This window comes from Mus musculus, chromosome 7 (assembly GCF_000001635.26).
Source record: "Mus musculus strain C57BL/6J chromosome 7, GRCm38.p6 C57BL/6J".
Classification (NCBI taxonomy): domain Eukaryota; kingdom Metazoa; phylum Chordata; class Mammalia; order Rodentia; family Muridae; genus Mus; species Mus musculus.
In genome coordinates this window covers 71,932,306-71,946,753 of record NC_000073.6, presented here as the reverse complement: position 1 = coordinate 71,946,753, position 14,448 = coordinate 71,932,306, and the positions used below count along the sequence as shown (strand labels likewise).

Genomic DNA, 14,448 nt, shown 5'->3' with positions numbered 1-14,448 from the left:
GACATCACATCTGGCTCCCGGATGGCTTAGTGATGTCACCTCCAGGGAATCCACCAATTCCTAGAAGAAATTTAGAGCTACTGATGTGACATGCCAAGATATCCATAGCCACCGGCAGCAGAGGCTTCCAAGTTGGCTGGAGAATGGGGCTGCACAGCCTTGCAGCACAAGAACGAAAGGACACAGAATACAGTCATGTCTCTGCGTACCTCCTGCCTACAACATAGGAAAAGGAGTTTTCAAGGTCTCTGCTAAGTAAAGAGATAGGATTTCTGCTCTGCTAGGGAATAGGTAATGGGAAAGTGGGCATGTGCCTTGAGATCATGTTAGTGTGGGCATGGTTAGTGCAGGGAGGCACTGACTCCCCTCCAGTTGTAAGTTTATATTCAGAGAACCGATAAAGCACTGGATGTATCTGGGCACAAAGCTGCCATGATAAAGAGCGCCCTAGGGTAGATGGCCCAGCTGCTGGAGCAGGAACTGCCTCGGCCAATCAAAGTCAAACCAACTAGCAAGGAAGTAAGTACTAGAATGACACAGCTAAACCAAATGTCTACCCTGGGGACCAGAGAGTTAGACACAAATTAGGATAAGGTGAATGTGTTGATCAGACTGGAAAATTATATAAATTTAAACATAAGACATTAACGATATTTACTCTGTAATTTAAACTATTTTAAGCAAAGACTGTTCAATGCAATTAGAAAGATTCAATGTGTATGTATATTATTACTTCCTTTTCAATTCAATTTCTCACTGATTTTCTTGCTTTGATCTTTTGTCGAGATAAACACTAGCTTACTAATCTTGTACAAGGATGAACAGATTTTGAATTAGTCACCCAGGCTCTTGGGCTTCTTGAATGCTATATCACAACTGTGCACAGACACATCTCTCTCTCTCTCTTTCTCTCTCTCTCTCTCTCTCTCTCTCTCTCTCTCTCCCTCTCCCTCTCCCTCTTCCTCTCCCTCTCCTTCTCCCCCTTCTCTCCCTCTCCCCCGCTCTCTGTTTTTCTCTGTCTCATGTGTGTGTGTGTGTGTGTGTGTGTGTGTGTGTGTGTGTGATATGCAAATCTTCGCAGAGGTCAGAGGAGGAAACCAGTTGCCTTGCTTTATCACTTTCTGCTGATTCTCCTGATACACATTCTCTCATTCAACATGAGGCTCATAGTTTCTCAGCTAGGCTGGTTGGTCAGTAAACCCTAGCAATTCTATGGTCTCTTCCATCCACAGTGCTGGGGACCATGCCCTGTGTTCTTGTGTTCCTGGAATTCTGATACAATGGGCATTGGGGTACACTGCCTCATCTCCTGAGATGTTCTCATTGAGTTCCCACACAATGCAGGAAAGGCAGCCATGACTGTTATTGGTGTTATTGATCTACCCCTGTACTAAAAGATGTTTGCAGAACAGTCTTGAAAACTAAAAAGACAAGGTCAAAGCAAATGGCAGATGCGATCAATTTTGTAAAATAAAAGTCTTTACTGAAAAATAAAAGCATATTACTCTGTGTGCTATTTGGTTTTACAGAAATACCCAATATAATTTAATGCATTCCCCCCCTTTATTGGGGTGCCCCAGATTCAGAAGTGCATGACACACGCAAACCTTTAGATTTGTTCCTTTCCAGAAAGTATAAACAGAGAAATTCAACATGTCATATTCTCTGTTTACTTTCCTTCGTTAGCCATCCATTCATTCAACAAGTATCTGGGCTCCTCTTCCGTGGCAGGCACAAAGGTAGACACATGATGTTTATGGTATCTTTCCTCCGAGATGTTTCAGTTTAGTGGGTGAAGCAATATTGGGTAAATCGGGAAATAATAAAGAGATGTACATATGGACTTTATAAAGAATGAATTAGTTCACTTAATAGTCTTGGAGATGTCTATAAGGGAAAGTATTTAAATTGTTGCACACAGGGAAAGAATAGTATTCCAACTAATGAAGCAAGAGGTTATGTCTGTAGAAAGCCTAGATGCTAGAGTCTGGAAATACAATTTTAGAGTCTAGTTATTCAAAATGTGATCTCTAATGCTAAGCCAAATAAATAAATGAATAATTACAGCTAAATACATGAATAAATAGATGAACAAAGAACAAACACACCAGAAAAGGCTGCTCAAATGGGCAGCAGAGGTTTGGGGGACTGAGTTTCAAAGGTCTTCTGGCAGCTGTCTTGTATGGAAACTGCTGCCCATAAACTCTGCATGGGAGTGGCTCCTAGGCTCTATCTCAGCATTGTCCATCATATGGACACTCCTTTACTGCGCCTAAAGATGTGGTGTTAAATAGCATTATTATAAGGTCTTTGCCCGCGGATGAACTCTAGTTTCTTTTACTGACTTCTCAATCAACTATATTAAAGCACCATACTACATTGATTTTTGTGTAAGAAAAACAGGAGAAGTAACAATGGGCCTAAGTGATAATCTGTCTTTTTATAAGCTCAGGGCCATGATGGGGAATCTGGGGAACGTAGGTACACTCCATCTATCCGTGCCCAAACAGTTGTCTCACCTCCTGATCACCCAAACTGAGCAAGTGACTCTAAACTCACTGGCAAGGAAAGTAAGCCCCAGTTATCACTTGTAATATTTTTAATGTCCTTGAAGGTCACACGGGATTGAGATAAGTACAACTCACCCTTAAGGTAGCATGCTGCTGTTTTAATTATGAAAGTCACTAGGAACCAAAGAAAAACCCTGGAAAGAAAAGAAGAAAAATCCCAGCCACCTCCACTAGTTGAATAGCCTTTGGCTGGGGCCTCAGGATTAGGCTTGGGCTTTCTAGGGCTATCGATCAAAGCAGAGGCCTGGGCAGTGTAGAGAGACCCACAGTTCTCCTCCCCTTGACAGTGGGACTTCACAAACCAGCTTCTCTCTTCTCCTTCCCACTCCCCCTAGCACTGAGCAGCGACTATCTTGAAGAAAGCGGAGGCTGGCAATAAGTATGCTTGTCTATTTCTCCCTTATGCTCTCAAGGAAACATGCTTATGGATATCAGATCTTACCCAGATCTTGCTTAAAAGGAAGCCGTGATTTGCTTGACGGAGTGCATGTGTTTATTCTACTCGCTGCTGTTTGAGGTGATTTGTTTTGCTGAGAACAGACAGAATGCACCCGTGTCTGCAACTTCACAGAAGCTCGGAGTCTGTGGTTCGTTGGGAGAAGCCCGTGCTGCTAGGCTCTCTATTTTTTTTTTTTTTTTTTTTTTTTGATTTTGCAGGATGCCTGATGTCTCAGAAGAGGGTTGTGTCTATTCTAACAACCATCATTTTTATATAAAATGGAAGGTATTCACATTATGTCTTTATCTTCTATATCTCGACGAGTAACAATATCAGAACTGCTCCCTCCTGACAACGATATTCACTTCTCATTAAAGATATTTCATGTTTTATTCAGGAATTTAAATGAAGCTATCAGAGCCTGGAATGGCATCCGTTTGGTATAATTGTATCCCTCGGATGCCAGCCCCAAGAGTTCTAATTAATATATATTTAGCTCCCTGACTGTCTTTAGACCAAACGGTTGAGTGTGGAAGACAGGAAAGGGGAACAAGCATAGAGATTTGAACAGGAGAGTCTTTAAAAAGACAGAGTTTTAGTAATTGTGCATTTTGAGTGCTTGGCTCTTATGTCAGAATTACTTTCAGGCCACTGAGTGCTTTATGAAAAATGGGCTGCAAGATGATAATTATCTTTATTGATCACACGTTCAAGTTATCAATTTTTTAATCTCCCTTCTTTCATTTTTTCCAACAAAAATGTTCCTGTCCAGGGAATTACATGCATTCACAATCCTCCTTTGGTTAGCTCTCCCCTCTCCTTTCTGCCCCTTTTCTTCCTCCGACCTCACACTATTAAAAAGCAATATTGTTCCTCTTTGCCAACGTGAAAATGACTGGAACTATCGTGGGATTACTTGGCCTCCCTAAACCCATAATATGAAAAGAAGCTAATTGGGTACCAACCTCATTCCTTGTGGGCTTTACCATCATCCTCATTCCCTCCCACTGCATCCCCATTCTCCCTTTCAGGAAATGAGTTTGGGGACATTTCCCATGCTGGCCCAACATTGGAATTCATAGCACTTGTGTGCACTTAGAAGCCTCAATTCGCTCCGGTTTCTGGGATGCTCTGGGAGCATGGTTTATAAATCAATCCTGTGGTGTACTGTATGCAGAGAGCAGGACCTCTGTGAACTCTAGTCAGATTGAATTGCACGGGCAATGGAGTGACCTTAAGAGTTTACAGTAAAGAAAAACAAAGGCTGTATAAACAGGACAATTGAAGGGACACTTACAACATTCACAAGGCACTATTGGAAAGGCAGGGAATGCTATTTTCTTTTGTTTCCAATTTGGTCTTTCTCATTCACTATTTGCTGAGAATCACTGCCTGATAAGCCATGGATTGGGGTCTAGATGTAGCCAAGACTTCAACCTAAGTTGTTATTGAAATAAGTTAAATCAATCTCTGTTCATTATTTTTAGCCTGTTCTTAAGCATAACATGTTAAACATAATATGATCCAGACCTGAGCTCATTCCTGGACCTCTGCAGTGACAGCATCACTGTCATTATTTTTTTTTGCATCTATAAGTACAAGCTCAGTAGCTTTCCTGTTTTCTGCACACTCAATGTTAGTACTCCAGCAACCTGGCCCAAGAAAGCAAGTTTTCTAAGCTGCAAACACCTTTAAACTGATCTGCTTCATTAGAGATTCAATGTAACAGGATAATAACAAAAGGAACAGTTTGTGCAGTGAATGCATGAGCTGCCTAACCACTGTGTGCAGGGCTAAGCATCCCTGCCTTGCACAGGCAGTAATAAGCAAGGATAGAGTGGGAAATGGTACAAAAGCTACATGCCTGTCCCGGTATGATCAGTGATTTTTTTATGTCTATGTAAAAAGCTCTATTTAAGCTCCTTGCCCCTTAATGACCAGGCAGCTGTTTGGAATGCAGGAAGTCTGCAACTGTCTCAGGGCAGGTGGGATTTGTGTCATGCACAGTGTAGCTCTATCTCTGTTGATTTCCAGAAAGATAGTCATCCCACAGTCTCCCTGACCACTGTGTCCATCTGACCAGACTCCGAGGAGTTTATTATCTGAAACTCCTCACGGTGTGGGCTCAGTGACAGGTGTGTCAAGAGGAGAACAATAACCAGAAACAGATGTGTGGAATATTCACCAATATGTCAGCAACTATGATGCATTTCAGCAGAGTCTGCTCTCATCCTGAACAAATAAAAAAAAAAATAATAAGAGAAAAGAAAGGAAGAAAGAAAGAAGGTACATTTGTTTCCATGAGGCCAATTTCCATGCCAAACAGAGCATCGGTCTGGCTCTTGTGTTTGGTACAAACAGGACTCACACACTCAAAAATAATGTCAAAAGTTCAAAGGGTGGAGAGTTAAGAATTTTCACATGGGCAAATAAATGAGGTCTGCTGATTGGCTGGCCTTCACTCGGCTCTCCATGAAGTGTCTCCTTGGGACTAGGGTGATGTGTGGCTTTGATTCCCTGCTCTTGTTCTTCCATAACATGGTTTGGAATGTAGCCCAGTCCTAAGAGATTGGGGGTCACTCCGGCTTGATAGTGTAAGGTCAGAAAATGGAATGAAGCTCGGATATCTCAATTGAGATTTGAGTGTATATAAGTATAAATCAAAACCGAAAAATCCTTGAAGGGACACCTTGCAGCTGTCGCTACAAATGAAAGGTTTCAAAATAAGTAGATACAAGCATGTGGGGACGACTGCAGCTGATAATTCCCTGCTGGTCTTTCTAGAAGAATACCAGCGTGCAGATGAGCATTTAGAAGTCTAAGCAATAATGCTCAGTGAGTCTTTAATAAATCTTAAATTACTTCTTGAACAGTATTTTAGGTATTTAAAAAATCACCTTCATTACAGACCTTTCATGGTATTATAGAAATTTAGAAAATTTACTAGGAAGTCCAGTACATATCAGATTAACAGGACCATTTTTTTCTTGGAATATCATAATAATTTTACAGTTAGGTCATCCATTCAGAAAGAAACGAAGAAAGCTAGGGGATTTTTGTCTCCTTTTCCTCCTAAATGGCACTGTCTCATTTGGCTGTAGGATAGTCAGGATTTTATGTTTATTTAAACAGACATCTCTCTAGTTTATGGGCATATTCCAGGGAAGAACTGCATGTCGCTTCGAGTGTAGTTCTTATGGGCAAACACCTGATCCCCCTTAATAAAAGATAAAAGGGAAACAGTGCCCTTGCCGTACATTGAGACACCCCCCTTCCTGCCCTGCTGCCTGGCAGATCCAGCCTTATCAGTTGACCTTTCTTATCTGGCGCAGCATTGAATGTGCTGCACTCTGAACAGTGGTTGCAAGTGATGCCTCTAGTGCCACTTGAAAGCCTCTACTGCAGAACTTGTTTGCATTCAACAGTGTTTAGGATTATGGTTATAAGTCCCAGGGGTTTCAGAATACATGATAGTGTGTAGAACTGCTGTTCAGCTGAGCCAAAGTCACCTCTCCCTCAAGTAATGTTTCAAGGCAACATTTTCTAAGAACCTCATTTTAGGATCTCCTGCTATGCTCAACAAAGGTGGCTCCACTCATACGACATTATCTTTTGACAGGTCTCTTTAATGTATTTCTTGTCATTTGTGGTTTAGAAGAAGTCAATGTATCACATTTACACAATGAAGTTTGGGCACCTGCGTAGGGCCTCAGTGAATATTTTCCAAAAGGATTTTATGTCCAACACTGATCCTGAAGACTGTGAGCAGATTTTAGACTTAAGAGTGACCCGGGGTCACAGAAGTTTGAGATATGGTAAATTAAACTTAGTAAGTTATATTAAATGCAGAATCTCCCAGAACAGTTAATACCTGAGATTAGTTGCATGAGATTGCTGAACCAAACTCAAACTTGAGACTTTTCTAGATTTGTTTTATTTATTATTATTGTTGTTGTTATGATTATCATCATCGTCGTTGTCATCATCATCAGCTGCCGCAACAGTAGTTAGTAGTACTCATCTTTCTTGTGTTTTTGAGATAGTCTTTCATATTGTAGCATTGTCTGGGTTCAGGCATACAACATACAGCTTGCCTCAACCTCCAGCACGCTGGGACTATAGGCATGTGTCAACACGTGACTCTTTCTCCTACACTTAAAAAATTTCCTTCACTGTATTTAAGCAATGCTCTTTTTTGGGGGCCTATTTCCCTTTGCTTCATGTTCCAGGGGGTTTAGCAAATGCTGTGCTACATACTGTGGTTCTTGTCTTCCCTCTTAGAAGACGAAAACTGCCACGTCTCAAGATGGCTTATGTCAAGAGCAGGTGACATCGGAGTTTAAATTAGATTAACTGGCCTATAATTTTATTTAAGCCAAACTGAGAGGTTTTTTTTTAATTCCCATAAATGGACAAACTGTTATGTACTTGAAATGGAAAAGAGAAAGGAATCAAAGCGTTAAAACATGTGGACTAACCTCTTCAGCAGACACCCACATAGAGCTTCGCAAATCATTTAAAATGTGACAAGGAAAAAGAAAACCTGATCAAGTGACTGTCCAAATAATTATAGTTTATTCTTCAACTTTTCCTCATTGAAATCACGTTGTCACAGAGTAGTCATCTTGACACGACTAATTATTGCTATGCAAGAAGAGAGAAAGAGAGAGAGAAAAAAATCTTTAAATTGTAGTTTAACTAATTCTCGTCTTTGAAGAAATCACTGAAACAAGGGGTCTGTGAAGAATAAAAATCTCCCCTCTCTCTTCTTCGACTCTGGTTACTCAGGACTCTGCCATCCCCTCAGGAACCTCTCCTGTGACTCTTCATCTGTCACCTTGACCCCAAGTGTTAGCCATCTAATTCATCAAAGACAATGTGCCACACTTACAGAGAAAAAGCATATTGAGCTGGGTTAGTGTCAAAAGATGACAAGAACCAAACCTGGCCCTGCCATCCAGAGGTGAGTTCTTTACTGCACACTCACTCTCTTCTGTCTCAACCTCTTTGCCCGTGGCATGTTTCCATGAGATCAGATGACACCACGGATTCCTTGAAGCTAGAATGGCACGTGCTGCTCTGTCTATGAGCAGCATCCTCAGTCTTCCACAGGAAGCAAGGCAGTGACACCTCAATTGTTAGAGATAACTTCAGGGTAGTCAATGATTGGTTAACTATGGTCACATTTGCCCTTAATGGAAATGGTCCTGAATTGAAAGAGGGGGCAAGATTCAACTCCATCTCCGAGGAGTTATCTGAATATGTGTGCACTTGATACTGAGCTTTGACTAGGAACAAAGAGAAATTTCCATTCTGAACTCTGTCCCAGTTGATAGTGCCCAAACTAAACACAACTAGGAATCGTTCTCAGAATAACTAAGCGAATACTTTCCACATATCCATGGCTCCTGTGTACCAATGGCAGTGGTTGGACTGAGATCAGCTCTAGTTTGCAAATAGGAAAAGGAGATTCCACATTCTGCATGGTCCCATTGAAGACTTAGGCATTAAATCGCTCCTCGAATGGGAGCATTATAGACCAACCAAAGGCTTTTCTTTTTCTTTCTTTCTTTCTTTTTTTTTTAAAAAGAATATATATAGATTTCCACTTTTACATAATCTCAAATCAAGGAAAAAGCAAACAACCCATTGAAAATTAAGTTGCCTAAACTATTCCAACAAGCACGGTTTCAGGTGGCCTGTATAAGGATGCTTTTCTTCCCAAGAGAGTTATGAGACCCTTCCAGGGAACTTGTTCTAGGCGATAAGAATGAGGCCAGTGTTTGTTGACATTAAAAGGACATGGCATCCGCACCAGGCCAGAGAAGGGGCTGGTTGCACAAATTAAAGTCAAGCATATCACAGCCAGATTAGCAGAGCTGAGTTAGCTGTCTCCCATTTCTCTCCTTTTCTTTTTCCTTTTGCTTTTTTTTAACATCTCTAAATAAGTGTGTGTGTGTGCTTGTGTGTGTGTGTGAGAGAGAGAGAGAGAGAAAGAAAGAGATATTTGTTTTGTGTCATCATCCTTTCTCACCTTTTCCTGTTCCTATTTCTCTAATTACATGGGGATACCATTTACAATAAAATATGAGGAAAAAAATTAAATCAAGATGGCTACTTAATCTGCATCTGACTTGATCTGGCCACTAGGAATTTTGACCTAAATACACAGTGGAAATGGAAAGCTCCTGAAAAATGATAATGCATGCAAATTATGTTAGCAAAAATGATTCTGTTGTTATGAAAAATTAGACAAAACCAATATGCTGGAAGGTTTTCTTTCTTTCTTTTTTCTTCTTCTTTTTTTCTATCTTAAACAGATTTGAAACTCACTGGAGCCGCCTCTTCGTGTACTAGAGGGTTGCGCTCAATGGGTCAGTTCACCCATGAAGAGCTTTAATTGCTTGATATTTTAAAGGAATTTTCTATTTTATTAGTAGAGGGAGAAGGGCAAGAGCGAGGAGGGAGAGTCATTTGTGTGGGAGAACTGAAAGCTGTATGTGGGAAGCTTGAAAGTTTCAAATACAACATCCTTAATGAACAAAAATTTCATCCTCACAACAGGAAGCTGATTTTGAAATCTGTCATGGTCTCTGCCACCAGAACAGGGGGACAGTTTCATGAGACAGGAGGGTTGTGAGGTAAACTCAAATTAAAAAAAAAAAAAAGTTAAGTATTAATTTCAGCCAAGCCAAAGGACAAAGCTAACACAACATTTTAGTTGTTGTTTTAATTTTTCCCACGTCAATTTCCTCCAGGAACACAGAATGGGAGGCTCACAGGCTTGAACAAGGAAGAATTGCAATACAAGCTCAGTGCGGCTGCTGTGGCTTCCTGCTCTCCTTCCGCACCCCCACCCATGACTTCCTTTGTTCCTTAACCATGAGGCAGCTGTTTCCTCTGGAATCATATTCCCCAGCTGACAGGTCTCTGCATCCCAGAACCCCCTGTCCAGAAAGCGCATCAACTCAGCCTGCTTCTCCCCAACCCTTCTCCCTCCCCATAGTAGCCCTATCCCCAGCCCTGGGTTCATGCTGACTTTCACAAGGGAAGAAATCAGGAAAAAAAAAAAAAAAAAGAATAGTGGCCCAAGCATTTGAGATTTTCATCTGCAACTGGCAAAGCAAGTGTTGTAAAATATTCAGGATCTCAGGTCTCAGACTGGGAAAATGTTTCCAGAGCTGTCTTCTGTGAACCAAATGTTGCTCAGCATCCGTTTCCTAGCTGTCTTGTAAAATTAGTGCTTTGGAGCACACACATCAGTATAGGAACTATTGTTTGCCAGAAACTGGGACACAGCTCAAGGTAGGAGGTACACTGTGTTGTAAGTGGTAGTTCTTCCTGCAGGATCTTAGTTTTATTATGTATTTATACTAAAACTTTGGGGTAAATAAACAAGCAATAGAAGAAGTCTCGTGTATTATATATATTGAAAAGGGAAGCATTCTGAAAGCATAAATCCATACTTATATCACTGTGAAAGTTTGGAGCATTTATCATCTGTCATAATATGTTGGTAAAATGTGAAATAAGGAAGAGTAAGGTATGTGTATGTTGATTAATGCAAGGTAAGAAAATGAAGCAAGAAAGGTTCACGTTAGCTGGGGTTCTCCAGAGAAACTGGACTGATTGGAGTGTGCTAGATAGGTAGACATTTATGGGTGATAATGTTGGAAAGAATAGATAATGATAGGAAGGTGGAGGATGGCTATAGGTACATTATAGATTAGTTACAGAATTATTACAATGATGATAGAGGAAAGATACATAAATGACAGATTGATGATAGATATAGATGATAGATTGATAGATGGATGGATAGACAGATGGATGGATGATATGTGAAGTGATGTCTCTAAGATAAATGAGAAATGAATACATATGTATACATACACATAAATACAGAGGTAAAGATCTGTTACAGAATTGAGTCACATAAGAACACAAGGAGTCCCACTATCCTGTGTGTACAAGTTGGAGAACCAGGAAAGACTAGAGTATAATTCACTCAATCAAGAAGGATGATGGTGTAAGTTTGGTTTCGACTACAAAGGCTGGGAAATACAAAGTTACAAATATCCCTGGCATCTAACAGTCCCATTTTGAGCAAAGAGAGCTGTGTTCTTCTCCCACTTCTGTTTTGGGGGACCCTCAGAGTTAGATGATGCTCCACCATACTGTGCAGGATAACTAGTCTGTTTAGTAGTTCATATGTTGAGGTCTTCTGGAAACAGCCTCACAAGATTACCCAGAAACATTTCTGTAGCTGTCTGACAAATGCCTCCATGAAGAAACAATAGCAGAGATACTCTGTGAACTGGCAAGAAAGTGAAAGTGATGAGACACTGACTTAGTAAAAGACCCATGAGTGAAGGCACACGTTTTGGACTGAGGATGGATCTTGGAAACGACTGGGCAGCTGCTTCATCACCTGTAGGGAAGAGTGAGTTCTAGGGTAGTACGTGTGGAGCTCCAGATCCCACAGAGTCCTGAAGGAGAGCCACAGGCAGGGCTCGTTCTCTGGCTGGCCATTGGCACCACTGGGTTTCTGATGGTTTTCATTCTTCCCCTCTCTGTAGCCTAGGAAAGCAGTTTCATGTAGTAAGATGTTAGAAGTCTATACTTATACAGCAGAAGAATCCATGACTTCAGAACTCACCTTTGTCACTTATTAGCTAAACAACTTTAGGCCATTCATTAGAAAGTCCCTGAGCCTCAGATTTCTCACTGTTAAACAGGAAATGAATTGCATTGCCATAGACTAAGGTAAAGATTAATCATGTGCTCAAATTGTTGCATAAATGTTTGCTCTATAATAATCATTATAAAAGAGTACAATTGCTTTTTATTATGGTTGTTGATGTTGTTACTAAGGAGCAGGGTATATTTAAGTTATTTGAAGAACAACCTAGTTAGAATCAATATGTTCTCCATAAAATGCAAAGAAATTAAGTTGAAGAGTTAGAGATATCAACGTTGTAAGTCCATTGGATGACAGATGATTGTTTTTGTGTAGTAAGAAGAGGTTTTAGAGCCTTGGTGTTTGTTAAATTATGAAATTTTTCTTAAAATCCATGAACTAATATAATAATTTTGAATTCTTAATGTTTATATGAATTCAATACAATTTACAATTATCACATAGTCATAGAGAAATATTCATTAAGAGTAGGGGGTGCTAGAGAAAAAGGAGAGGGGTGGAATGGAGGTTCGTGCAGGGGAGACCTGGAAGGGGGATAACATTTGGAATTTAAGCAAGCAAAGTGATTAATAATAATAATAAAGAGTAGGAATGCTTCAGCCAAGTTACTTGACATAGGATTCTGCCACACTACAGGATTGAGCCAAGATATGTCATTCACCTAAACCTTGTTTTTCTTATTTGACAAATGAAGATAAGAGTTTTTTTTTTATTAGATATCTTCTTTATATACATTTCAAATTTCAAATGCTATCCCAAAAGTTCCCTATACACTCACCCTGCCCTGCTCCCCTACCTACCCACTCCCGCTTCTTGGCCCTGGCATTCCCCTGTACTGGGGCATATAAAGTTTGCAATACCAAGGGGCCTCTCTTCCCAGTGATGGCCAACTAGGCAATTTTCTGCTAAATATGCAGCTAGAAACATGAGCTCTGGTGGTACTGGTTAGTTCAAATTGTTATTCCACTTATAGTGTTGCAGACACCTTCAGCTCCTTGGGTACTTTCTCTAGCTGAGCCCTGTGTTCCATCTTATAGATGACTGTGAGCATCCACTTCTGTATTTGCCAGGCACTGGCATAGCCTCATACGAGACAGCTATACTAGGGTTTCTTCATCAAAATCTTGCTGGCATATGCAATAGTGTCTGAGTTTGGTGGCTGATTATGGGATGGATCCCCAGGTGGGGTAGTCTCTGGATAGTCTATCCTTTAGTCTTAGCTTCAAACTTTGTCTCTGTAACTCCTTTCATGGGTATTTTGTTCCCTGTTCTAAGGAGGAACAAAGTATCCACCCATTGGTCTTCCATCTTCTTGATTGTCTTGTGTTTTGCCAATTGTATCTTGGGTGTTCTATGCTTCTGGGCTAATATCCACTTACCAGTGAGTGCATATCTAATGACTTCTTTTGTGATTGGGTTACCTCACTTAGGATGATATCCTCCAGATACATCCATTTGCCCAAGAATTTCATTAATTCATTGTTTTTAATAGCTGAGTTGTACTCCATTGTGTAAATGTACCACATTTTCTGTATCCATTCTTCTGTTGAGGGACATCTGGGTTCTTTCCAGCTTCTGGCTATTATAAATAAGGCTGCTATGGACATAGTGAAGCATGTGTTCTTATTACCAGTTGGAACTTCCTCTGGGTATAAGCCCAGGAGAGGTATTGCTGGATATTCCAGTAATATTATGTCCAATTTTCTGAGGAACCTCCAGACTGACTTCCAGAGTGGTTGTACAAGCTTGCAATCCCACCACAATGGAGGAGTGTTCCTCTTTCTCCACATCCTCACCAGCATCTGCTGTCACCTGAGTTTTTGATCTTAGCCATTCTGACTGGTGTGAGGTGGAATCTCAAGGTTGTTTTGATTTGCATTTCCCTGATGATTAAGGATGTTGAACATTTTTTCAGGTGCTTCTCAGTCATTTGGTATTTCTCAGGTGAGAATTCTTTGTTTATCTCTATACCCCATTTTTTAATGGAGTTATTTGAATTTCTGGAGTCCAGCTTCTTGAGTTCTTTGTATATATTGGATATTAGTTCCTTATCAGATTTAGGATTGGTAAAAATCCTTTCCCAATCTGTTGGTGGCCTTTTTGTCTTATTGACGGTGTCTTTTGCCTTACAGAAGCTTTGCAATTTTATGAGGTCCCATTTGTCCATTCTTGATCTTACAGCATAAGCCATTGCTGTTCTGTTTAGGACTCTTTACCCTGTGCCCATATCTTCGAGGCTTTCTCTCACTTTCTCCTCTATTAATTTAAGTGTCTCTGGTATTATGTGGAGGTCTTTGATCCAATTAGACTTGAGCTTTGTACAAGGAGATAAGAATGGGTCAATTTGCATTCTTCTACATGATAACTGCCAGTTGTGCCAGCACCATTTGTTGAAAATGCTGTCTTTTTTCCACTGGATGGTATTAGCTCCCTTGTCAAAGATCAAGTGACCTTAGGTGTGTGGATTCAATTCTGGGTCTTCAATTCTATTCCATTTATCTATCTGTCTGTCACTGTACCAGTACCATGCAGTTTTTAATCACAATTGCTCTGTAGTACAGCTTAATGTCCGGCATGGTGATTCCACCAGAGGTTCTTTTATTGTTGAGAATAGTTTTTGCTATCCTAGAATTTTTTTTTATTCCAGATGAATTTGCAAATTGCCCTTTTTATTTCAGTGAAGAATTGAGTTGGAATTTTGATGGAGATTGCTTTGAATCTGTAGATTGCTTTCGGCA

General features: G+C 40.4%; 1 long non-coding RNA gene across 1 annotated transcript in view; it reads right to left on the bottom strand.

Annotated features, from left to right (window-relative positions):
* Positions 1–7,562: 7,562 nt before the first annotated feature.
* 4930441H08Rik (RIKEN cDNA 4930441H08 gene) overlaps positions 7,563–14,448 on the bottom strand; it is a 29,497-nt gene continuing 22,611 nt past the window's right edge. Inside the window, exons 2-3 of the long non-coding RNA NR_130995.1 lie at positions 11,441–11,589; positions 7,563–7,653 (exon numbers count right to left, since the gene is read on the bottom strand). This is a non-coding gene — a long non-coding RNA (RIKEN cDNA 4930441H08 gene). The remainder of the gene's footprint in view (positions 7,654–11,440; positions 11,590–14,448) is intronic.